The following is a 23,905-nucleotide window of genomic DNA, read 5'->3' as shown; positions in this document are numbered from 1 at the left end:
AAATTAAAATAACACATAGATTTGGTGCCTCTTTTATTTAAGGAATCACATTTTTTAATAAAAATTGATATATTAATATATTAGACTTGCAGATGCAGAGTTGTCTGTGCTTTGGGTTTTCTTTTTCTTTTTTCTATCACTGATCTTTTCAATAAACAGAAGTCTGGCATAGACAGTTCAGATGAAAATAAAACTTCTAATTCCAGCACAAACCACCAGCATATGAAAGCAAATAGTTATTGTAAATGCATGATTTAAACAATATATCTTGGTCATTTAAACTGTGTCTAAAATTACTGACAGGCAGAGGATCTTCTGATCTTTAACTGTTTCAGTTCCACACATGCCCCAGCCAACACCAGACAATAAATGTATGCCCACACTGCAGCTTGCAAAGAATAGAGAATTTCCAAACCTATTCTTAGATGAACAAACTTGGATACCAGAAGCACTCTAAGCAGCACAAGCTCATGTGGGCTAATTTACTCTGCTTCAGCAAAGAAAATTAGCTTGTGAGGAGCTCCAGACTGCTTAAGTTTTTTGTACCTGAAGCACCTCATGTAAAATATCCCTATGCTATTTTTGCTGTCTTGCAGTCTGTAGCATAAGCAAGGGTGGAGGAATACATTCAGTGGGTCTGATACAAAAATCAAGAAATGGTTCCATGTCAATGGCCTAACGTGAATGAACATGCGTTACCCCATACTTCTCACATCATTTTCTTGGCGATGCTGCACATTCATAGAACCAGATGATCATAGTAAGGTCTGCAGAAAATCACATTACAACCCAAAAGTTCAATTACTCAAAACAGTCTTATAAAAGAGAAGAGCTGAAGATAAGCAAGCCTATTCTTTTTCTACTTCCTTCTTAAGAAGACATCACTTAAAGGAAAAAGGGGACAGATGGAACTACCCAATCTTTATGCAACACCTAGAAGAGATGGTATAGCATTACTTTCTTCCATAACTACTTGTCAAGTGTCCAGACAGTTCATTCTAACAAAGTGAGGAAGAACAACTTTCATTTTTCTTAAAAATAAAATGTTAAACTAACAGGAAAATGTGATTCATGCACACTCACGCAGTTAAAAGTAATCATACAAACAAAAGGAGGAAAAAACCTCCATACATTAACATTTTCCTTAGGTAAATACAGGACTTTGTAGAGTCTAACTCAAACTGTGAATGCTTTTTTATTGTCCTTACAACTTTCCAGACCACAACTAAGTTTAAAACAAACTATGCAGCCAAAATTTTGGGGGAGTGTTAGAAATTCCAAATTGTATCTTCTTTTTGTATGATCTTTTCCTTTTTTAGGTGTCATGGTTTCAGCTGCCCTTCCCCTCTATCTCAGGTTCATGGGGGTTCCGAGTTAGAGTTAAAGCTGATTGGTCCCGGGACAGTCTTCCCTCAGGAACTAATCAGCGCTGGTTTTGTTCGCTCCTGTGAAAATTAGATATACACAACAACCGAAAACTGTTGGCAGAGTTGGCAGAGTTGCAGAGTTGGAAGTCGCTGTTGTGTCTGAGTGTGTGTGTGTGAGGTCCCAGGGGTGGTAGGGCCCCCTTCCTTCCCCCCAGAAAGAGGGGCCTTGGGCCCCACAGCTCTGGCTAAGCTGGGGCTGGAGGCAGCATTGGAGTCTGTGTGTGTTGTGAGGGAAGAGACAACTGCTGAGGTAAGAGGGAGAGAGGCAGGCTTTCAGCCAAGCCCTCTTCCCCTCCCTTTGCAGCTAGACTGTGGGCAGCTCGGGACAGTTATAACGGGATCGAACACCTGTAGCAAAAGCTGAGTGGGGGCTTTTCCCACCACTGTAGGTGGGAGTGGAATGTAAGGCTTAGTATTTTGAAGCTGAGCCAAAGAGGACGGGCTGAGAAGGCAGCTCAGTGCCAGGAGAAAAAACTCCAGGCGAAATTGGAGACGGGCCAGAGAGAGGCTCGGAGGGTGTCCTGCAAAAGTTTGGCCGGGGGCAGCCAAAAACTGACGGAGGAGGAATGAATCCTGGAACATGTGCACGTGACAAGCCGAGCTGAACTACAGCAGCTACGGAATGGAGGGAGAGAGAGAGTCACACAGCAGAGATTGGCATGGAACCAAGGAGGACGGACTCAGAGCTATCTTCTTGGACTTTGTGAGGAAGAAAAGACTTCAGCAAAGAGCTGGAGGTTGGTGGGGGGTGATCAGAGAAACCCTTCTCCCTGATACTCCAATGAAAGAAAGACTGTTTACCTATCAGCCTGAGGGCTTCTCCTGAACTGATTGAGGGAGGGGTTCGAAGGGATGATAGAAGTTGTCAATATTGTATAAATATAGTTACTTTTAGTTTGTACAGTATTTATTTTGTATCCACAATGTCTAAAAGGAAAAATTTAGGTTAAATCTGATTTAATAATTTATTTAAACTTAGCAATTGTTGGTTTCACTTGAAACCTCTGGTGTTAGTTGAATGACAGCACAAATTTCTTTTCCATAATTAAATAATCTCGGGGCAAATCTAAACTACGTGAAGCAGAGAACCCCATAGAGCAATTTCTACAGCAAATGTCAGAGGTATTAGACTCTATATCAGTTAGACAAAGGGATTAAGATCTTGCTTTATGGTGAACTTGCCGCTGGCTACCGCAAGAGAGGAGCCCCAAAGAGAAGATACAAGGACTCCCTGAAACAACATCTCAGCCTTGGCCATATTGATCATTATCAGTGGTCTACTCTGGCGTCCAATCGGGAGGTCTGGAGACACACTATCTTTAACGCTGCTGCTTCCTTTGAGAACGCACACAGGATCACTCTTGAGGAGAAAAAATAACACAGAATATTCTTGCAGAATATACCACCTAAGGAGTCTTTCTGCTGTGCCTTTTGCAACCGGACGTGTCTATCTCGTATTGGCCTTTTTAGCCACCAACATGCTTGTAAAAAACGTGGGTAGTGCCCTTCCCAAATCTTCATTCGCGAAGCCTAGCCATGATAATACATACAGATTATTAATTTCTAATTGGGCTAAGAGCAAGACATTTTTTGTCTCACGTTATCATAGTTTTCTCTTCTTAATGTGAAAGTGCATATACATATAAATACACACACACACACACATATATATATGAAAGTTGCAAGCATCAAAAACAGGCACTAAAATTAGTTTGACTTTCAGGTGAACCAGAGTACAAAGCTGTTACGACCCGCCCCAGGAAAAGGGGAGGGGGGGTAACTCAGGTTTTTATCAATAATTCCCTTGGGGTGGATTAAAGTGAAACGACAGTAAATAATCGGTGTCTGAAAACATATATTGACAAAGTTTATTTTAACAATTTTGTATCAACAGGTATACTAGTATTTTGGGTGCTGTCATATAACAAGGCAAACCTTTTGGGGGGGGAGAAAAATGCATAGGGGAGAGAAAGACAGGGTAAGAATAAGGGAGAGAAAGGAAAAAGAAAAGATGAGAGTGGTAAAAATGTATATAGTCACCACCCACTGGATCCAGCGATGCAACCTGGCAATCCTGAAAGCAATGGTCTTGATTCGCAGGTGGTGGGGGGAGAAGGAAAAAAAATACCCCCCAAACCCTCAAAGTCACCAGTTAATATATATATCCTCAACATGCTTTTGTACCTCCCCCAAGGCGGGGAGTTGTTTTCATAGGGTGGTGTCCCTGGCCGTGCCATGAACTGCCAACATTTTTCCCGCCTTTTGGCAGAGTTGAGGGGCATAGCAACAAAGCCCCCAATGTTTCGGTGCGGAGTTCATGTAGAGGGCGCGGTAAACTCGGCTCTTCCCGCCTTTTCGGGGCTTGACACCTTCTGCACTGGAGGGGGGGGGATGGGCCCAGTTGCCCATCAGAGGCATAACATGAAAGTCAAAAGCCTGCAGAAGTCTCCTAGAATGCATAAATCATTAACCGTTTCAGTCTCTGACAAAAGCTTGTTTAAACAAACTTTATATTTGCAAGGTTGCAAGGAAGAAAGATGAGAATTTTGCCCCTAAATGAACAAGACTGAAGAATGGATCCACGAAGAATTACTGGCTACCTATTCAATATTAGCAGACAACTCCATTTCTTATAATTCAAAAATATGTACATCGCAAAATAAGTAATCCCAAACTTTGGAAGTCTGTAATAGAGTAACGGTTGTAAATGCAGATTATTTTACCATCATGAATAGATGAATGAAAAGGCACACAATCACTCCAACTGGCAATCACTTTAAAACTTTAAAAGGAAAATCACTGAGTAGTTACGTTAAAGCTCAAGATCATAAGATAACTGACAGTAATAGATCAGTAAAATTTAAAAACAATAGATATTGCATGAATAAAACACCTGTAATTTAAAACTGAAAATATTCCACACAGGGCTATTGTGCTGTGGGTCTAAATGAACCACTCTCTTTATACACAGAAAGATGCTTCCTATAAAATCAGATTGTCTTTCAATGGCTCTCTTCAATGAGGTAAAAACCCACATCACACTTGCTTTTGCTAAACACAGGCTCTTTGCCATGGCAGATCACTAGCCTCTTCTCTTTGCACTGTTAAAAAAAAATTAAAATATTCCCATTACGTGTTCCTGCATCTCTTAAGCTATATAACATAACAACATCCCTAAATATATCCACTGTATTCCTCCTACTCTCATCTTCAGTACTGTGATCTGCTTATTCTTCTTCAGCATCTTTCCCACCTCTGCTGCCATGACTATCTCATGTGCCCCTTCTACTATTGAATGCTCTTCTCTGGTATCTGTATCTGTAACCTCTTGTCTCTTCATGTCTTCTACTTATTTCTTTCACGGTTGCACCTCTAATTTAGAATTTTATTACTCTCAGCATCATTACCCTGTTCCTCCTCTCAGTCCTAGCACTGAATTTTGCTCACTGCCTCAAAAAAACCCAACCCACCCCTATTTTGTTTTGTGACTCTTCTCCACTTGTTCCTTTACTACATTCTCCTGAATGTCATCTTATTATCTTAATATTTAGGTTAAAAATCTTTCTAATCCCTGAAAAAAATCTCTCTGCTTTCAAACCCACCATTCTGTCAGCTGAGGGACTGCCCAACACACTCTAAATGATACTTAGCATTTTGCTGGTTTTCATCCACGCAGTTACCTGTTTCTGACATATACCATCTGTATAATCACAAAAAAATCTTTCTTTTTCATGGCCACGACTGAAAAAAAGCACAGATCCTAATGCACAACTCTCTGTAAGAGGACATGAAGTGATGCGTCCACTGACGACTTTCTTGCAGACAGGGATGATCCTTTTTCACTCCAATGGCACCATGGCACCTTCCAAATTAGTGTGTTGCTGGTTCTCCTAGTCCGAAAGGCCACTCTTTCAGCTTTGGGTCCAAAAAATGGTGTCTCCTTCCATCCAGCTACCTTTGTTTGATCCTTATTCATCTGCTATGAAGATGCATCTCAACATAATAATAGCATCAGTAGTGTATTGATCCCTTGGCTAATCCCTTTCTTGCCATGTCCATAAGAAAGTCACATTTAAACCTTTTAAATTCATTTTTAAATGCATTTTAGAACACAGTTATTTGTAAGGCATTTACTGAATTTTACTGGAAGTCCATTCTTGTCTTGTAAAGTGCCATGTACTCTGTAAACAAACAGTAAGATAGAAATAGGAACAGCAAAAGAAGTCAAGCTTCAGGTGATTACAATTGAGAAGAGGAAAGAAATATTATATGGCATAAATATTCAGAATACATTACTGCAGTTAGAGAGTTTTGGAGGGATACTGAGAATCTAGTTTAACTAGGACCAAACACATTTGGTCTTGACTGCAGCTGTCTTCAAGAGTCAAACCAGAACAACTTCATATTGTAATGATGTTGCTGACTGCCTGACCAGAACTGGTGACACTGCCTGTGATATGCCAAGGGAGAGCAGACACTGTGAGACGCAGTGGTAATAAGAGACATGGGTCATTATCTCACATGTGGATTGGAAAAATATCATTTTGCGACCTGATATGACTACATTTATAGACTTCGTCAGTAACTGATTGATGGAGCACAGACTGTTTTGCAGCCTGTGAGAGACCTTTGCTTAGGTTTTGAGCAGAACAACAGATTTAATTTGAAATGTCAAAAATCTACTTTTTAACAGCAGCTACAATGCACTGGATTTTAATCTTGGGCAAACCCCCTAAATACCACACAACTGTGCCTTCCCTCAAAAAACTGCACTCAACTTCAGCAAAACTGTAGCTCTCTACATATGAAGATGGAAAGCTTTATACACTGAAGAAAGGTAGCATTAAATCCTTAGAGGCAGTGTAAAGACAATGGGTATCTTGCAGGAGGTAGAAAGCAAATCGTCATTTCAGGGAACAGAAATGCCAAGAAGAACTCAAAGTAAAACAACAGGAGGGGAAACAAAGTTATTAAAAGCCAGAAGGTATCATTCTGAAAGTTGAAAGTAGTATCATAAACTGTGGCAAGTTAGTTATAAAACCACAGCAAGGCAGTCCAGAAGAGAGTTTGAGTAAAAATCCATGTTGGCATTAAAAGTTTACAATAGAATAATGTGTTTTCAAACATATCAGGAGCAGGGAATCTGCTTGAATGTTCACCTGGCTAGAAGACCATCACTGTGCCAGTGTCACAAGCTTTTTGCTGGGTTTTTCAGTGGTTTTTCTTTCTTCTTCTGAATAAGCTGTGGGAAACATGAGAAAGTTCCTACACTTGAAGCTTTCTTAATAAAGCTCTATTAAGAAAGGTCTCAGCAGAAAATCTATGTCAAAATGAATGTCAGTAGAAAACATTACGTGAGAAATAGAGAGGGGAAAAAAGATGAGTAGCAAATTGCCAGGACCAAACAGTATCTGTGTTTCAAAGGAATGTAATAGCTGAACCACTAATCGTAGTGTCATCATGGCTAGGCTTCGCGAACGAAGATTTGGGAAGGGCACTACCCACGTTTGTTACAAGCATGTTGGTGGCTAAAAAGGCCAATACGAGATAGACACGTCCGGTTGCAAAAGGCACAGCAGAAAGACTCCTTAGGTGGTATATTCTGCAAGACACGATTCTTTTTGCGTTGTCTTTTCTCCTCAAGAGTGATCCTGTGTGCGTTCTCAAAGGAAGCAGCAGCGTTAAAGATAGTGTGTCTCCAGACCTCCCGATTGGACGCCAGAGTAGACCACTGATAATGATCAATATGGCCAAGGCTGAGATGTTGTTTCAGGGAGTCCTTGTATCTTCTCTTTGGGGTTCCCCTCTTGCAGTAGCCAGTGGCAAGTTCATCATAAAGCAAGATCTTAGGGAGGCAGTGGTCCTTCATCCTGGAGACGTGCCCTGCCCAGCGCAGCTGTGTTCTCAGCAACATGGGCTCAATACTTGTTCTAGAACAGATGTATTGGTCACATAATCTGACCAGTGGATGTTTAGGATTGTACGGAGACAGCGTTGATTGAAGCGTTCTAGGAGTCGCAGGTGGTGGTGGTAGATGACCCATGATTCGGATCCATTTAAAAGAGCAGACAGCACTATGGCTCTGTAAACACTGATCTTTGTACTTTTCTTCAAGTGTTTATTTCGCCATACTCTTTTATGAAGATTTCTGAAGGCACTGTATGCCTTTGCTAACCTGTTGTCTATCTCCCCGTCAATCTTACTATCTGAGGACACGAGGCTGCCTCATCAATTAAACTGCTGGACTGATTTGAGCTCTGATTCGCCAATGGTGATATGGGGATGATGGAGGACTTCCTGAGGTGTGAGTTGATAGAGAACTTCAGTCTTCTTTAAGCTGACTTCCAGCCCAAAAAGCACAGCAGCGTCTGCAAAGCAGGATGTTAAACACTGCAGAGCTGCTTCGTGTGGGCGATGAGGGCAGCGTCATCAGCATAAAGCTGATCTTATCCGGACAAGATAATCGCTAGCCTTCTGGCAGTCATCCTAGGAGAAGGACAACTCTAATTCCAAACCCAAGCAGATGGAGCTCACTGAGCCCTGTAAGGCCATCCATCTAAGAGAAGGACACTCTAATTAAATCTACGTCCTGAGGACCTTGCTGCCACCATCCAATTGTAGCATACAACCTACTACTTAAACCCACTTAATTAAGGACTGGAGAGCGGTAGATGTACCATCCACCTTTGAAACGTGTTTCAGGGGGTACCTGCAAACTGGTAAGAGCATACCAGGCCAGTTAGTGGATACTATAACAAAGAACAGAACTTGTAAACAGATTGATAAATTGCTTATACCAGATAAAGTCAGCCCACCCCTGCTAAAGGGAAGTAGTTTGTGAAAAACTTATCAACAATTTGGTTTGTAAAGGAGATCTGCTCAATATAGTCTGCTCAGATTTTCAAAGCTTCTGACAAAGTCTTTCACCAAAGCCTTGCAAAGAAACTAAGCAGTCATGGTGGAAAAGAAGGGGTCATGACACGGATAAATCTGGATAAAGCACAGGAGTCAGCTAGCATGGTGCATGCCAGAGAAATTCCACAAGGTCCTGCACTGTTTAACTTACTCATAAAGGATGAGAAAAGGATGAGTCAAATGCAAAATGACAAAGTTTGCTGATCATACAAGAAGTGGCAAAGCCAAGAACTGATGATGCAAACTTCAGGAAAGGCTTCATGAGTGATCTCCTGGGTGTTAGGATGGTAAGTGAAATTGAAAATACAAAAGTGAAGTTATGTACACAGGAATCTCAGTCCTAACTGTATTGGTAAAATGATGGGCTCTGAGCTCATTATTGCCAATCATGCATGAAATCTTGAGGCCTTAAAAAGTTCTGGGAAAATGTAAGTTCAATGAGGACGACAAATGTGGAAAAAAGAAAACCAAAACCAAAGCAAAACAAAAAACAAACCTTGCCATTTAAGGATTTGTATTTAGCAGGAAAATAAGAGTAACATACTAAGCAATGGACATAAATTCATGGCTCGTTTGCATGTTGAATAATGCATTTCTTGTTTCACCATTCCTCCAGCTTAAGAGAAAAAAAGGTATAATAGAATTGAACAAGGTACAAAAAAAGGTGGGATTAGCAAAGGCTGGGAGACGGCAGAGCAGGATAAAAAGAAGTCCACAAAACCTGAAGCAGCACAGAATCAGAGACAAGGAACCCACCCTACACTAACTTTTCCAACTTAGGAGTTGGTGGGCCTCAAGCACAGAAAACAGCATCACATTAAAACCAAAAAAATTGCTTCATGCAATGTGCAGTAAAGTTAGGCATTGCAGGAGATGCTTAGAGTTGATGGGGATTCAGGTGGAGAATGGACAAGTTCATGGAAGAGAAATCCTTCAATATCTATTAAATGTAAGGACCCTTCCTCTGTTTAAAGGAAGCATGTGCCAAAAGTAGTTGGAAACTGAGTGAATACCCAGGAATATTTTGATATTTCATTTGGTTTTTATAAAGCATGCTATACCTGAACATTTTTCATTGTAGTAATCAAGGACAAAGTTGAATAAACAGACTCAGTTTTTAAAAAGTCTGTTCATTTGGTAAACTACATATGAGATACTTTATGTAATCAGATTTCACGGTAGAAACGTATCACTGCAGTTTATTATGCAATATTCAGGACGAATGTCTTCATTATTTTAATACCTGAAGAGGTATTAATACCATCTACTTTGTCTGCTTGAGGCATCTAATTGAGATTGAGTCAGAATACCTAAAAAGGAGCAGAAGTGTTTCCAGATGGACCTAAATTAAACACATGAAGACAAAATCCATAAATATTCCTTCCAGTGTTACTTCTACTTTACCTAGTATTTGCCAGATACAATCGTGGTCACAGAGAATAAAAGAGATTTGACTGCTTCCCACATACACACCTACTCAATTACAAATTAAAAAATCTTGGGATCAAGTATTGGCATTTTTTAATGCTTTCTGTTGACATTTCCATTACAGTTCTATCTCAAGGCTAAATGGATTCTGACAATGGCATTTTATGAGAGAAATAAATTGCACTTCTGTAATGCTTTGACTTCCAATATATTTTCTCATAAGCGAACTAAATTATCAGAGTACTTAAAACATCAGCTTAAACAAAATCTTTACTTCAAAAATACACTCCCCCACACATTTTACATAGTCTTTTCTCTTCAATAATTTCACAAATAGAATAATCTACACCCTTCAAATTGTTCTGAGGCATATCAATGGCATTGTTTATGTGGGAGGTAGTACATGAAATTACAGGAATGATGCTCTACTTGGCATCTCCCATAATTTCAGTTTAAAACACAGTGCAGCTTCTTCCACATAGCATCCTGATTAAACAAATTAACTACGGCGCTGACTGCAAATGTACACACCAGAGTGTAAAAAATTAACAGATACAATGGCCAAGTCTGTATTTAATTTTAATTAAATTTCATTCTGTAGCTCAATTAATCCACAACTCCAAATGTCAGCAGGACTTAGGCAAATGGAATGACATCTGCTGCACTGCACACTGACTATAAAACCTTCACTGCGTGCTAGAGCTCTGGAAATGTACCAGGACAAAAAAATAAATTAATTTTAAAAAATCTCATTAAATATATATCAATTTATAATAGTCTAATTTCAAAGAACATAGGAGAGGTATTTGATAGAAAATTTGAAAACTTGGGAAAATGTCTTTATTTCACAACTCTGCCTAATAATAATGCCTATCTAAAACAGTGGTGTGCACTAGTAACAACATATTTACAATGGGATTGTGTTATTTTTAAGTAATCTGTTAAGAGATAACTTGTGACGGATTATGTAACTTAAAAAAAATGATATGGTAAACACTCTACATTATTATTAATACAACTATGTATCTGCATAGAAGTATTATCCAGAAGTTTCTGCTCATGCTTGAAAGCTGTAGGAAGACATTATTCTGTCACAGAGAAACTTATCCACACTTTTAACAGCATTAAGGTATTTCAGTGGTAATCTGACATCTAAATATGTTTACACCGCCAGCCACATGACAGTGAAAGTAAGTTCACAGATTTTCTGAGTCACATTGCCATATTGATATCTGTGTTACTCCTTAATTTCTTTAATCTTTTTTATTCTAAAAGAATGGCCCCATCTTAGTCATTATTTTTTATTGACTTTTTTGACAAATGACAGACAAAGCAGGTATAGCTAAGGGAGCTGTGCATCTGAGATTAGGGAGAGGTTTTCGTAATAATGGTTGTGAGGTAAACAACTGATTTTTTAATAAAATATTAATACCTATTTCAAATGGTTATTACCTTATTTAAAATACACAACCAAGGCAAAAAGCAAAAATGAAAGGAAAAGCCTGTATGTATTTCACAGTCCTTTATGCATAAAAACGTATTAAGATGTCTCAATTTTCCAAATACTGTCTGTAGCTTTGATCAAAAAGTGTAAAATAATGCTGAACTGAAAGATAATGGATGCTCTGTCATAAGATCTTGATTTTCCAAATACTTGAGTCAGTCAGATACTGTGTTTACAGGACAGAGGCTGTCATTTATCTTTCAATTTAATGATCTTTATAATTGTTTCCTTTCCATATTGGTAACCAAGTCATTGAACATGCAAAAAGTGAAATAGAAGCTTCCATATTTTTCCAAATTAACACTACAAGTCCTTCCAGCATATGCAGCTCTTGCGTATTTTGGATGGTTGTAAAATTACCAATTGAAGCAAGGAATATTTAAAATCATGTATTGAAAACTGAACTCTATTCTTCAAACACCTATTTTTTATTCAGGTGGGTAGATTATATTTAATAAAAGTATTTAATAAAAGTGCTTACCTATAATAAGAATAAAAATTAAACCAGAAGATACAGACAGTTTCCAGGACTACATTTCTACCAAAGAATACAACTATTTCTATTCCTCCCCCCACCCTGCTTAATTTAGAGTTTATTTTATGCCACATGCATTCAACATTTATATTTAAATTATATTTAAATTTCAATCATTAAACTAAGTAAATCTAAATATGATTATACTTAATTATGATTATCACAATTATATAGTTAACTAAAGGATTGTCTAAAGTTCCTTAATTTATTTTTTCTTTCCTTTATCATTGCTTTCTCAAAGGCTGCTCTCATGTTTAGAGAAAGCATTTCACTGCACTGCACTATGCATAAATAAACGTGTTCAGTTATTCAGCCTCCTCTATGACAGTCAGCACAGATTGCTGATTAGTACGACACACCAAGTAGAACCTTCAGATGTATGCCTAGTTGTTCTCTTAGGTACAAAAATTGCAAGCTATCTGAATGACAGAAATACCTGGATGATACCATCCACATTGATCCAGCCATCAGCAATCAAGAAGGAAGAACCTATTAAAGGCCACAAGAACTGCAGTGTCTATTCAAGTGAATACTCCCAGAGCTTCTACTTTTGATATCCAAAAAGCTGCTCCACCACATCCCCTGCTGATGGTGTCACTGTAAAATTTCAGGTAATGAGGTAAGGGGCACACTTGGGTTCTTTATACGCCAAGATGAGGAAAATTAATTTTAATGCTAAAAGGATGGGAGTACTGGTACAGACAGTCACTAAATATTTTCAGCTGCTCTACTGTACTGGAATCTGATCAGGAATCCTGTTATAAACACCGCAAGTACAGAGAAGTTTCTTATGTTCCATTGGTGCAAAAGGGGCATGGGGTACAGCATAAAGATGGATAGAGGAACAATAAAATATAAATGAGAACAAGATACTTCTCTGTAATAGCTGCAACAAATAAAATGGCTTAGGGGGAAAAAAAGTGAAATAAAAATGTTTCTGGAAAGAAGTGTGGTAGGTTCATCATCATCATCATTATGATATACTGTGCTATCAAGGTCAAACCCTCAGAGTTTTCTAGTTTTACAGTATAATTCTACTTTCTAGTTCATAGTTGATTGAGAAGATGTAATTTGTGAAAAAATACTAATGCTTAATTGTTCTTTTTGTTTATCCATTGACTAGTATGTGGGGACAGTGGACCTCACTTAAAACTGGACAATAAAAACTATTTCAAAACTTCAGAAAGAGTGGGACATATACGTTCATGAATTCAAGGTTTAAAAATTGTAATAATGAAAATGCAAAGATCTTTTCAGAATCACACTGCTATTAGGTTTTATAATGTTGGAAGGTAATTATTAAAAGAAAGGTCTTACACCACACTTTTCTGGATTTGTTCTTCTAGAGAACACTTCTCTAGATGTAAAAAACAACTGATCTGTAAAACAAAAGTAAAACAAATATATTTTTCAATTACTAATACTAACATATCCAGACTGGTTAAAAGTCACCACATCTACAATCTAAAAACTACACACTAAAAAGCTGTTATTTGCCTTTTCTCCAGTTCCATCCTTACTAGTAGTAAAATTAATAATACAATTGCAGCATCTAAAATTTAGCAGGAAAGATCCAAATCTTTACACAATGTAAAAGAAAAAAAGTATAAATCTAAGAAAATTTGGATTTTTGTTGTTTAGATACAATTTTCTCCAAAGTTCAAGGGAGAGAGGAGTGGTTTGGATTTTACTCTATGAGTCACACTCTAACTCAACGAGCTGTGCATTTTTCTAGACAGACAACAGCACTTCTACTGATCTGCCTGCCATTGACTGTCAAGTTTCTGCCACTCTCAGTGTGCAACTCACAAGGAATATCACAAATTGATGCGCAGACAGATAAAATAAACACCTAATTTCAGTTTCAAACTCACCATGTTGCTGCCATTACTAATTTTCTCAAACAAATTTTTACACTAAATGTACATCTTAAAAAAAAAGGAAAAACTATTTCAATGCACTATGTGAAAATTGAACCTACTCATAATAGGACAAAAATTTTGACTCCTCAAGTCATCAACTCTTAACTCAGAATACTATTTTATTACAGTAAGACTTCTAAAAGGCAAAGATACCGGGAAAGGCAAAAAAAAAAAGAAAAGGGGAAGTTTGAAAGTATCTGTGCTCTGGAGACAAAAAAGTTTATTGCTGTTTTAAGGCCAAATATTACCCTTCATTTGTCCAATCTCCATATCTTGCAGATTCTGCTAATTTTACTCTTTTCTCCCCATCCAGAATTAATGTTTCTTCTTGATTTTCAAAAAGAATATCAGATTCAAGTGAATTTTCACAATGGAATCATGTAAAGAGTTCTAAAGCAGCACATTTGGTCTTTGAATAACAGATAACTTCTACAACAGCTGTCCTTCTTCAAATATATATGTGTGTATATATGTGTGTATTCATATACATATATACGTACATATATATGTGTGTATTCACACATATATATAGTTTGAAGTCAGTAGAAAGGTATTCAGTCTGAAGATACTAGTAAAATGAGACTGTAAAGCACAGTTCTGCAAGAAGATCGTCAGTCTGAAGGAAACGGAAACACTGACAGAACTCAGGGCACAGTGAACTGATGCCAAAAAAGGCTTCAAATTCTGTTTGCCTCTGACTTCTATGACTTTCTTAGTTTTCATTGCTACTGTACACTTTCATCTTTCTGCTTTGATTTTAAGCAAGCTCCTTATCATTAAAAAATCTGGTTAATTTTATACCCTGGATGTGTACTGGAACAGAGTTACCTATTTCTACTCATGGTAGATCATTATGCAGTTTATCCCAATAACTGAATGTGAAGATGTTAAATGTTGTTGTGTCATAATTGTTTTACTCACAAGAAATTCTTATTCTCACCTAAGTGACTGTAACAGCATTAATGGAAATGGTGTCTACAGACTGTTAGGAGAAGTTAGTTATACAGAGCTCAAACTGAGGTGAAATTAGTAAAACAATGCAAAAGCAAGGAATGGTCACACTAGCATTTTGGTCTGATACTACAGACTTCTAAGTAAAATATTTCCCCAGCATGTTAGAGCTGTGGCCTATACAAAAAAACCTGCCATAATAAGACCACCAGTTCAACTCCAGTAAAGCTTGTTTTTCTATGAAGAAGGCAATATAAAGGAATTTATGAAACAATCCATTTTTTATGCACATGTTCTGACGATGAAGAACTTACCAAAACCCCTGTGAACCAAAATTTGCTATCAAAACTATGCAGTCAGACCTCTCCTATCCACACATGGAATTTGTTTGGTTATGAGGATGCTCTACATGCAGGAAATGGTCAGTGTGAATCTAGCTGACAGATAAAGAGTTCTCTCCAGTATTAAGACTCATATACTGGACTACTATGCCCTTTTTTTTACCTGTTTCTTCTTAATAGCTGTTAATAACACATTTTAAGCTTGAAACTGTTGTATAACTATGTAGAGGAAGCACAAGAGATTGCACTCCTGTGCAACCTCTGTGCAACTTCACTGCTCTTCTGTGTAACTAGACTGACCTCAGAAGAAAATATTTTATATGGAACACATATCTTGCTTTACAGATGGTATCGCTTGTCCTTATCCCTAGTTGTGATAATAAAAAATTGTTCTGCCTCCAAAGGTGAATTGTCTGAAGAATCTTTCCTACAAAACCAGATCCAAACAAAAGGTTGGATACAATTAAATGCAAATGTTGGAGTCTTGTAATATAGTCCTTGAGTTGGGCATGCTATGTAGCATTCACATGCTCTTCTACATCAGAAAGCAAGACCTGCTTAAAGACTTACTAAGGTCTTCTTAGAACTACCTCAAATACTTCCTTTGGGGGATCAAATATGTATAATACACCATCAATACCTCACTTCTTGCTGGACAATAAATGGAAAGTAAAATACTGATGTTTCTTGGAATATATTTTATAACTATATTAAAAACAAAATATACAGAAATACAGACTTCCTGAGGGCTCTTCTAGAGATTTAGTTCTTTGTGGCATTGCAGATAAGGACATCATAAAAAAAAATTCCTCTCAAATTAATAAATAACCATAAAACTATAATCTTAGCCTATGAAGGTGAACCTTGAATTCAAGAACAAAAATATACTACATTAATAAAAATTACGCAAGAAAAAATTAGTTCTAATTGTATTCTCAATGTGACAAAGAATGTCTCAACTGTAAAATATGTAGGTTTTATTAAAACAACGAAGTAAAATTAAATAAATTTTAAAGTACCTTCAAACCTTGTTTATATTATTTGATACTGTGAAAATAATACCATTAAACATTGCATTTTCTAAAGCACATTTAAATGTCTGAGCTATAAAAGTTATTCCACATTTATACTTTATTAGATGCTTCCTTTTTTCCATAACACTGTTCATCTGGCTTACACTTCATGCTCAAGTCATGCAGATTGGAGCTGACTCTCAATTACACAAAGTCTTTCTCCAAAAATGACAGACCAAATACAGTAGAGATAAAATACATCAAGGTTTAAAATAGGTCCGTTCAGCCCCACTGCCACTTCATCATGAAGTGATATAATTCACTGATGCCTCTGCCCAGCCTAACATATGTTCTAGTCACAGCCTGCGTCACTCTTCATTTGTAATTATTTCCCTTTTTTTCCCCTCATCTTGTAATACTTTGCTTGGTTGAAGACAAATACTGAAAAGAAAAAAGAGTATTATCATACGATGACCTGTTCCAGGGTGTTAAGTCCCTGTCAAGGTTTGATTTTAACATGGGGTATTGATGACAGTACATCAAATCAGGCATCATGTTCGGAATTAGACTATATTAATTATCACTTGAGTGCAGTATGCATGAAAGTGCTGTTTCACTGACTAAAAGGATTTGACGGAATAAAAATCCATTTCTCATCTGACTGCTTATGGATAAAGACATTTTTCTACTTGCTGTGGATTTTTCTTTACTAAATATGATATTTATAAGATTGAAGAGACTGTCTCATTCAACAACAGATATGAATATTTTCAAACAAAGATATTGTTTTGATGACATGATCTCATGCTTAACAATGTTTCAAAGTTTACTGCTCAGTCATTACACAGAAATATATAAAATGTATATACAAGATGTATATATATGTAATATTATTTTAAAGCAAAGTTATGAAAAATTATTATATTATGAAAAAATATTTCTTATAATGACATGGAGGTGGAAAATATAATTTCATTTTCTCTTAGTAAGAAAGTGTATTTTTATGCTGAGAATTGCTTCTTATTTTTCATTTAATAAAAAACTGAAGTTCAAATCACTGAAAAAACTGTCATTGTAACCTATTTATGCAGAAAAATTCTACTTTATAGCCCTTACTATGACTTAGCTGCTGAGCAACTGAGAGGAGATTTGAACTTTCAACTGAAAATATCTACAGAGATAATTAAACCAGCATAGGGTAATATAATTACTGTAAAACAATCCAGCAACATAATTTTTTTAAATTTATCGTTTTCAATTACTATCCAGAAATACGCGTTTCTCACTTTATGTTAGGTGTTAGCTGTCTCATACATTTGCATTGATATAGTGAAGTGCCAGAAAACATCACCACATTAGGGTCATTGCACAGATGTTGCTCATGGTATATGAATTTTATGTAGCATACCAGCGATTTTTCCACGCTCTTTTTATCATCCAGCTGCGCTAAGAGGTGATGCTGGGACAAACAGAAGCTAAAAGAGTTGGACTTACTGGTGAGCATTGTACTTAACTGCTAACACCAGCTATGGATATGTAACATAATTAGAATTATGAATATTTTTATTAGTTAATTTAATTAGTCATGCACCTTGTATCTATCTACTGATCTTTCTATACCTGTACTTAAGAGTTTTCCTTAGAAAACCTTAACTGAAGAGAATCATATCATCCTGTTAATTTGTAAACCCCATGCTATAAGATTAGAGATCTGAGGAAATGGAAGAAACTAATTCTTAGATTAGTAGGTACCAATGCTGTATGGGTAGACCCACCAACTGACAGCATAATAAACACCTTGGAAGTAAACAACATACATTCCCAACATTAAATCCTGCTTAATCACAGTACTCAACTACAATCAGAGATCAGCTTTAGCTAGTTCTAAAGAATTATAAGGATTAAAAATTATAGACCATCGAAAGAAGTACACTAAATTATACCTTATCAGATGTTTCTATGAGCAATAAGTTGATGACTTTCACTAAAGGGATAAGTTAGAAGATGATGCTGATCATTAAGGTGGCATCAGAAAAGGCATTCATGAATCACAATGATTTTTCCCATGAGATAAGAGATAATATCTTGTACTGCCATAGCGGAAGATGGAGAGATTTTTGCTTGTAAATTAGGTAAATTTTATGGACCATATTAAAATTTTAAACAAAGACCCTGTGGGATCAACACTTAGTGTTCTTCTGTGTTTGGCAGGAAGGAGGAATCAGCCCATTTCACACTCTCGTCCTTTCTAGTACTTAATTCCCCTTCCCTTTCCAGGTCACAAATACCAGCATGCAGAAATTCTTTGCTTAATCTTCACTAGTGCTTGTGATTAGTCCCTCTCTTCGCACAATCCTTTCCTAGAAGCCCTGGTCCTCTATCACTCTTACTTCCTTTACCTGAGGATCTCATTCTGCCTTGCCCTAAGGGAATTCTAGACTATGACTGTACCTGAGCTATGCTGAGCATGGCATATAACAGCTGATAACAGCTGTAAGCAAGGATAACAGTATCTTAGAATTAAAAATATTACTAGAGGTAAAAACTTAAATCTTGGTCTCTTTCAGAAGAATGCAAAAAAAATGAAACATGTAAATGTGTAGGGCAATGTTTTCATAACTTCTGAATACCTGAAAGACAAAACAGTTGAGATTGTTTGCCTTGCTGGAGAAGCATGACAAGTAGCAGATTACTACGATTACACTAGCTTTGATTTCTCCATTGCATGCTCCTGTCTAAAAATTTTATTGTCCCCTCCCTTCTTCACCTCCACCTTCTTGGCTTGCATGCATACCAAATTGTTTGTCTTACAGTTCTTGCACATGAAAAGCCAACTCCTTGATCCTTGCTTTAGAAGAGTATCCACATAAAAGTATGATGTGAATGAATGGCACTATTCACTCAAGTAAAAGGAAAGCTGGAGAGTGTGCTGTACAAAATGGAGGTTGATTGACAATAGAATGCTGCATAGGTTATGCAAAATAAAGGAGGCTACAAAGTGGGAAGAAACGAATGAAAGCGGCATGCTGAATGAGTGATTCAACAAAACTACACCCTGAAGTGAGGTGCTTGCAAATATCTTAAGAACAGCCTCAGTTAAACATCATTATGCCAATGCTTAAGCTCCATCAAACTCTAGGAAACTACAGAAATTATTTTAATACTTTAAAGTGTTATTATGGGCATTATTTTTAAACACTTTTCCTCAAATACCAGCTGCAATCTGTTACCTCAGAAAATCCGCCAATAGAGCTCCATGCTTATTTGGATGACTCAGTGATCAAATTAAATCACATTATCTTTGATCTTTTTTTTTTACAGTGATGTAATTAAAAAACTTATGACTTGGGAACAATGCAGCTGTCTTCTATGAATATTTGCTATATATCCATCTTTGTATGGACAATATAGTTATTGCTTCCTGACCAGAAGTAACACATTTTCATATCTTGCATGGCATAAAAGACACATGGTATTCCAACAGTTCTACAGGGGCTTGGTTTGGGGTAAGGAACAAAAGTAAGCATCCATCAAGGCTAAGAGAAAATATACTCTGACTGCTTCAAAATTCATGAACCCTGCACCATTACAGTTGTAGAAACATTGGAGAAAAAAGAAACATCAAACCAGGAATAAACAAGACAGCTCACAATTCCTCCTCACAGGACCTACCCTGACATAGAAATAAATCTGCATATGGTATGTAAACACATCAGAACTTCAGGGCTCACACAAGATCATGCACTTGAGATGTTAATAACCTAGACTGTATTAAATATACTAATGCTGTTATTAATATTGCTATTAAATAAACAATATAAAACCAAAGGACTGCTTACCAGTCATATGAAGAAAGGGAAAACATACCACCACTGTCACACCTGCAGCACAGACCACAGGACACTTCTATTTGCAAGGAAAAGTGTAGCACAGAGAGTCCACATAATTAAATTTTCTTCTGATTTGTTCTCCTTGATTCAAAAGATATTGTTGATTATGTTCCAACATTTTACACTATAGGTGAACATTTGAAATTAATGAATCCATAACTGTGTAGAAATGTTTGTGGGAGGGTCACCACAGAACAATTTAAGACATTGACCACAGCACTCAAACAAAAACTGCTGTGTATACAGGTCTTTTGTCCACAGTATATTACACATTTCATGTGTAGTATGCAAGATAGAGAAATGTTATGTTTTTATGAAATTCAGGTTCATGGCACATTTCCTCTCTCATGCTAAAATTACACTTATTTAAAGCTGCTGACTTCTGTAGAGGCTGTTTGAAGTTTTTATTATGATTCAAGACAGTCTCATCCATTTGAAAATACTTCTGCACTGTGCAGGCAGGTGCATAATGGCAGTTTGCAGACAACTGTTCCTCTGATACTTCTGACTTGATTAGTATAGCCTAACAATATAAAACTTGGCGAACAATAAATTATCTGAAACCTACTCCGTAAGGCATTAGGACACTATTAATTACTTTACTGGCTAATGACAGAAAGGTGGGGATTATTCTTAAAACAAGATTGACTGGTAACATTGTGGGTAGAAAAAGATGATTATTTCTGGACCTGATATGCTTAAATCTGTAGTGAAGAGGCAACATCATAAGTCTTAACAGAAACCTGGATACGTATGGAGCCCACACTAGGAACGTTTCAAATTCCAAAACATAATCTGAGATTCTATGAAACATGTGTGTTAACCATTTCACAATCCCAACCAAAATATTTGTCATAATTGAAATTTCTGTCACAAAATTATTTGCAAGTTGATACAATTACTCTAACTTTTCCTTAGGTAGTTCTAACAAAAATACACTATTTTACTGCTTCACTATTAAGACCTTCAAAGTTTCTTCAGTTAAAGCGAAAAAAATGGTTGAAACCATAACAATTTTTAGTAAGCGTGAAGACAGAACAATCGCATAGGAAAAGCAAGCACAAAAATTGGTCTGGTTATTCAAGTACTTATTGCATTCCTTTGCACGGTTAGGACTTGCAAACCTGGGAAATAACTGATCTCACACTGAGATAACCAAGGTAAAATTGCTACATGAAGATCAGGTTGATGTATCAGATACTTTTACCTAAGCTGTTCCTATGAAGGTTTTGAAAAACAAACAAACAAACAAACAAATATACAAATAAAAACAAAGAGGGATTTCTAACATCCTCTGTACAGTTCAAATACTTCCACACTTCGTTATTTATATGAGAGCATGCATCCTACATATTCAAATTCTTAATATTAAATCATTGATAAAATCACATATACCTTTAGCTCATGCTAGTGAACTGTCTGATTTTGCAAACAAACAGTACTTCTCAAGAAGTTTATGCATTTGCCTTCTTAGTTCCATGCTTGGCACCCTGCAATTTAAACTAACTTCTGACTCAAACCAAGCAGACAGGTGAATCTAGATAAAATGCTAGTTCTAGAGATCAAGATTCAGAAAAGTCCAGTTCAGCCTACCTTTTAAAGAGATTATTTTCATATTAAAATAATGGCCAAAGATTATTCTCCATGATAAGAAAATCAATTAGTGATTCAGGCTTGACCAGAAATCTCTGATTCCAACACATTCATTTCCTTGCTAGAGATAAACAGTATTAAGCACATAAACTAAGAAGCAAGAACCTACTGAACTCTTGTACACTGGCCTCAACCATCACTCTAATAGTGACTTTGTAAACACTCTGTATATTGTGGCATTTCATAAGCAGATTTTTTTTTTATTTACTGCTATTCTACATTGAAGAGAAATTGTGACAAATTTGTGCATAAACAGGAGAATGTTAAAGCAAGGATTTTCTCAAAGGCTACAATGAAACTTTATTATAGGGCAAGATTACTTTTTATCAGCCTACATTGCATCTGGGAAGGTCTACATCAAGGAGTTATTAATAATTACTTTTTTTAATCAATCCTGACAACTTTCAGCTTACACCAGAGCCAAACATTCACCATTATGTGAAACTGTCATTCTGTTCTAAGTAAAACAGTGAAAGAGTATTAAGGAAATTGAAATTGAGTATTTTCACTAACATTTCACAGTTCCTTACATTGTCTCTCCAGGCAGTATTGTGCTATTGTGCAACAAAACCGTTTCAGTCCAATATTTGTCTCTCTCACTAGTGTCTTTCTGCTTTACATATCGGTAGTAAGTAATATTTGTAAGTACTGAATGGAATAGTGAACATATCACTTCAGGGAAAAAAGCTTTCCTTTCTCTTTCAAAAATGAAGGAATGACAAAATGAAAGTTCGGCAAGAATGCACTGAGAATATACTAATTCAAGCGAACTACGACCCACCATTTACCTTCCCTTTTTCAAACAAACTCCTGAAAAGCTTATTTAAAAGCCAAAAGAAAGGGATGTAATGAATAACGTTACAGGCTCAGTGCAAGTGGGACAGGCCAGTGGCACTGCCATGTAGTTTCCTCTACCTTGTGGAGCGGGGTTGACATTCATATTAATCGTTGTATGTTTCCACAGAATTGGTGCTATTGTCATAATCCATCATTGACTATACTATTGACTATAAGTAATAGCTATCCTTAAGAGAGATGCATGAATTTCCAGTTAATTTACTAAAACAAAGTAATTTCTCAATGTGCCTCCTCTATTACCAGACAATATAGTAAGTTCCAGAACTTTCTATGCCTTCTCATTTCTGAATGCACCCACCGAATGATTTGGAAAAAATATCACAGAAGGAAGGATGAGCAGCGTATTGATGATGCTGTAGTGCTATCTATCCTTCACCACCTACATCTACGTCAATATCACCTACCAGTCAATGGATGAAATCAGATCAGAAATAGAGAGAAAGCAATCTGCATGAAGGGAAATGAAGAGCCTGACAGATGTGCAGAGAAAAAGCATTTCAAAGGATTCACACTGAATGTACAGTTTCCTTTGCTTTAAGGGAGACATACATAGTATTGGTCAAATCAATTCACAGATTAGAACTCCTGAATTTTTCCCTGACACTAAATTTCATCCATTACCGATGCCTTCAGTTGCTTGTTGCTAAGAAACTTCTTCCAATTCTGGTGGACGATCATAAGATCACAGGAAAATTCAGGTTGGAAGGGACTTTAGGAGGTCTTTAGCTCAACCTCCTCCTTAAAGCAGGGTCAGCCATGAGGTCAGACCACGGTTATCCAAAAATGGTTGAATGAGTGATGTCCTAGCCTCATTACATCCACTACTTGACTAGGCTATATGCAGTAATTGGACACATTTTCATTCTAAAAACTGGCTAGTATAGTGCATTTTTCCTTAATAAGATGTGCATTCTTATAATTAGGGTTCTTAGCTGGTGCATTCTTAAATCTGAGCATCTCCATGGGCCACAGTGGTTTTCCCTAGAGTTTAAGTGATGTTCAAAGTCCGTTAAAATATTAAAACTATGTAATCCGCTTACCTAAAAGACCGACTAAAGCAAGACAGCAGTCCTCTGACCAAAAGAAATCCTCAAAAAAGGGGAAAAAAGGCTTTCTTGCGGTTAGTCTGAGACTGCAAAATGTCTTCCCACAGGAGCTACAGATCATCAGAAATCCCATCCCTCCAAGTATAAAGTTCTATTCTGTGATACCACATTAGTTTAATTAATATGTATACTTATATTTATTTCTATATGTAACCAACAGTAGCTATATTTATTGGTACCTACATCTTGCTCCATAAATTTGCAGAATTTATAGTCTTTTTAAACAAAAAACCCCAAGAACATTAATTTAGGTATTCCATTCAATACACATTTACATTTGTAAAAGAGTGAGTGAAGAAGCACACTTACTACCTTCATAGAGTAATACAGTACTAAAATGCTTTGTTTTGGGTTTCAAAGCC

General features: G+C 36.8%; 1 protein-coding gene and 1 long non-coding RNA gene across 10 annotated transcripts in view; one reads left to right on the top strand and one right to left on the bottom strand.

Annotated features, from left to right (window-relative positions):
• Window positions 1-23,905, bottom strand: part of KIAA0825 (KIAA0825 ortholog) — a 248,123-nt gene that overhangs the window by 49,213 nt on the left and 175,005 nt on the right. The window lies entirely within an intron of this gene.
• LOC113981395 lies at window positions 1,821-22,879 on the top strand. Its single transcript, XR_003538399.1, has 4 exons — window positions 1,821-2,164; window positions 8,130-8,132; window positions 21,500-21,508; window positions 22,867-22,879. It is a non-coding gene; the product is annotated as an uncharacterized LOC113981395 (long non-coding RNA).

This window comes from Neopelma chrysocephalum, unplaced genomic scaffold (genome assembly GCF_003984885.1).
Source record: "Neopelma chrysocephalum unplaced genomic scaffold, ASM398488v2 Primary Assembly neopelma1_96523, whole genome shotgun sequence".
NCBI lineage: Eukaryota > Metazoa > Chordata > Aves > Passeriformes > Pipridae > Neopelma > Neopelma chrysocephalum.
Note: the sequence above shows the minus strand (reverse complement) of the source record. Positions and strands in the feature narration are given on the sequence as shown.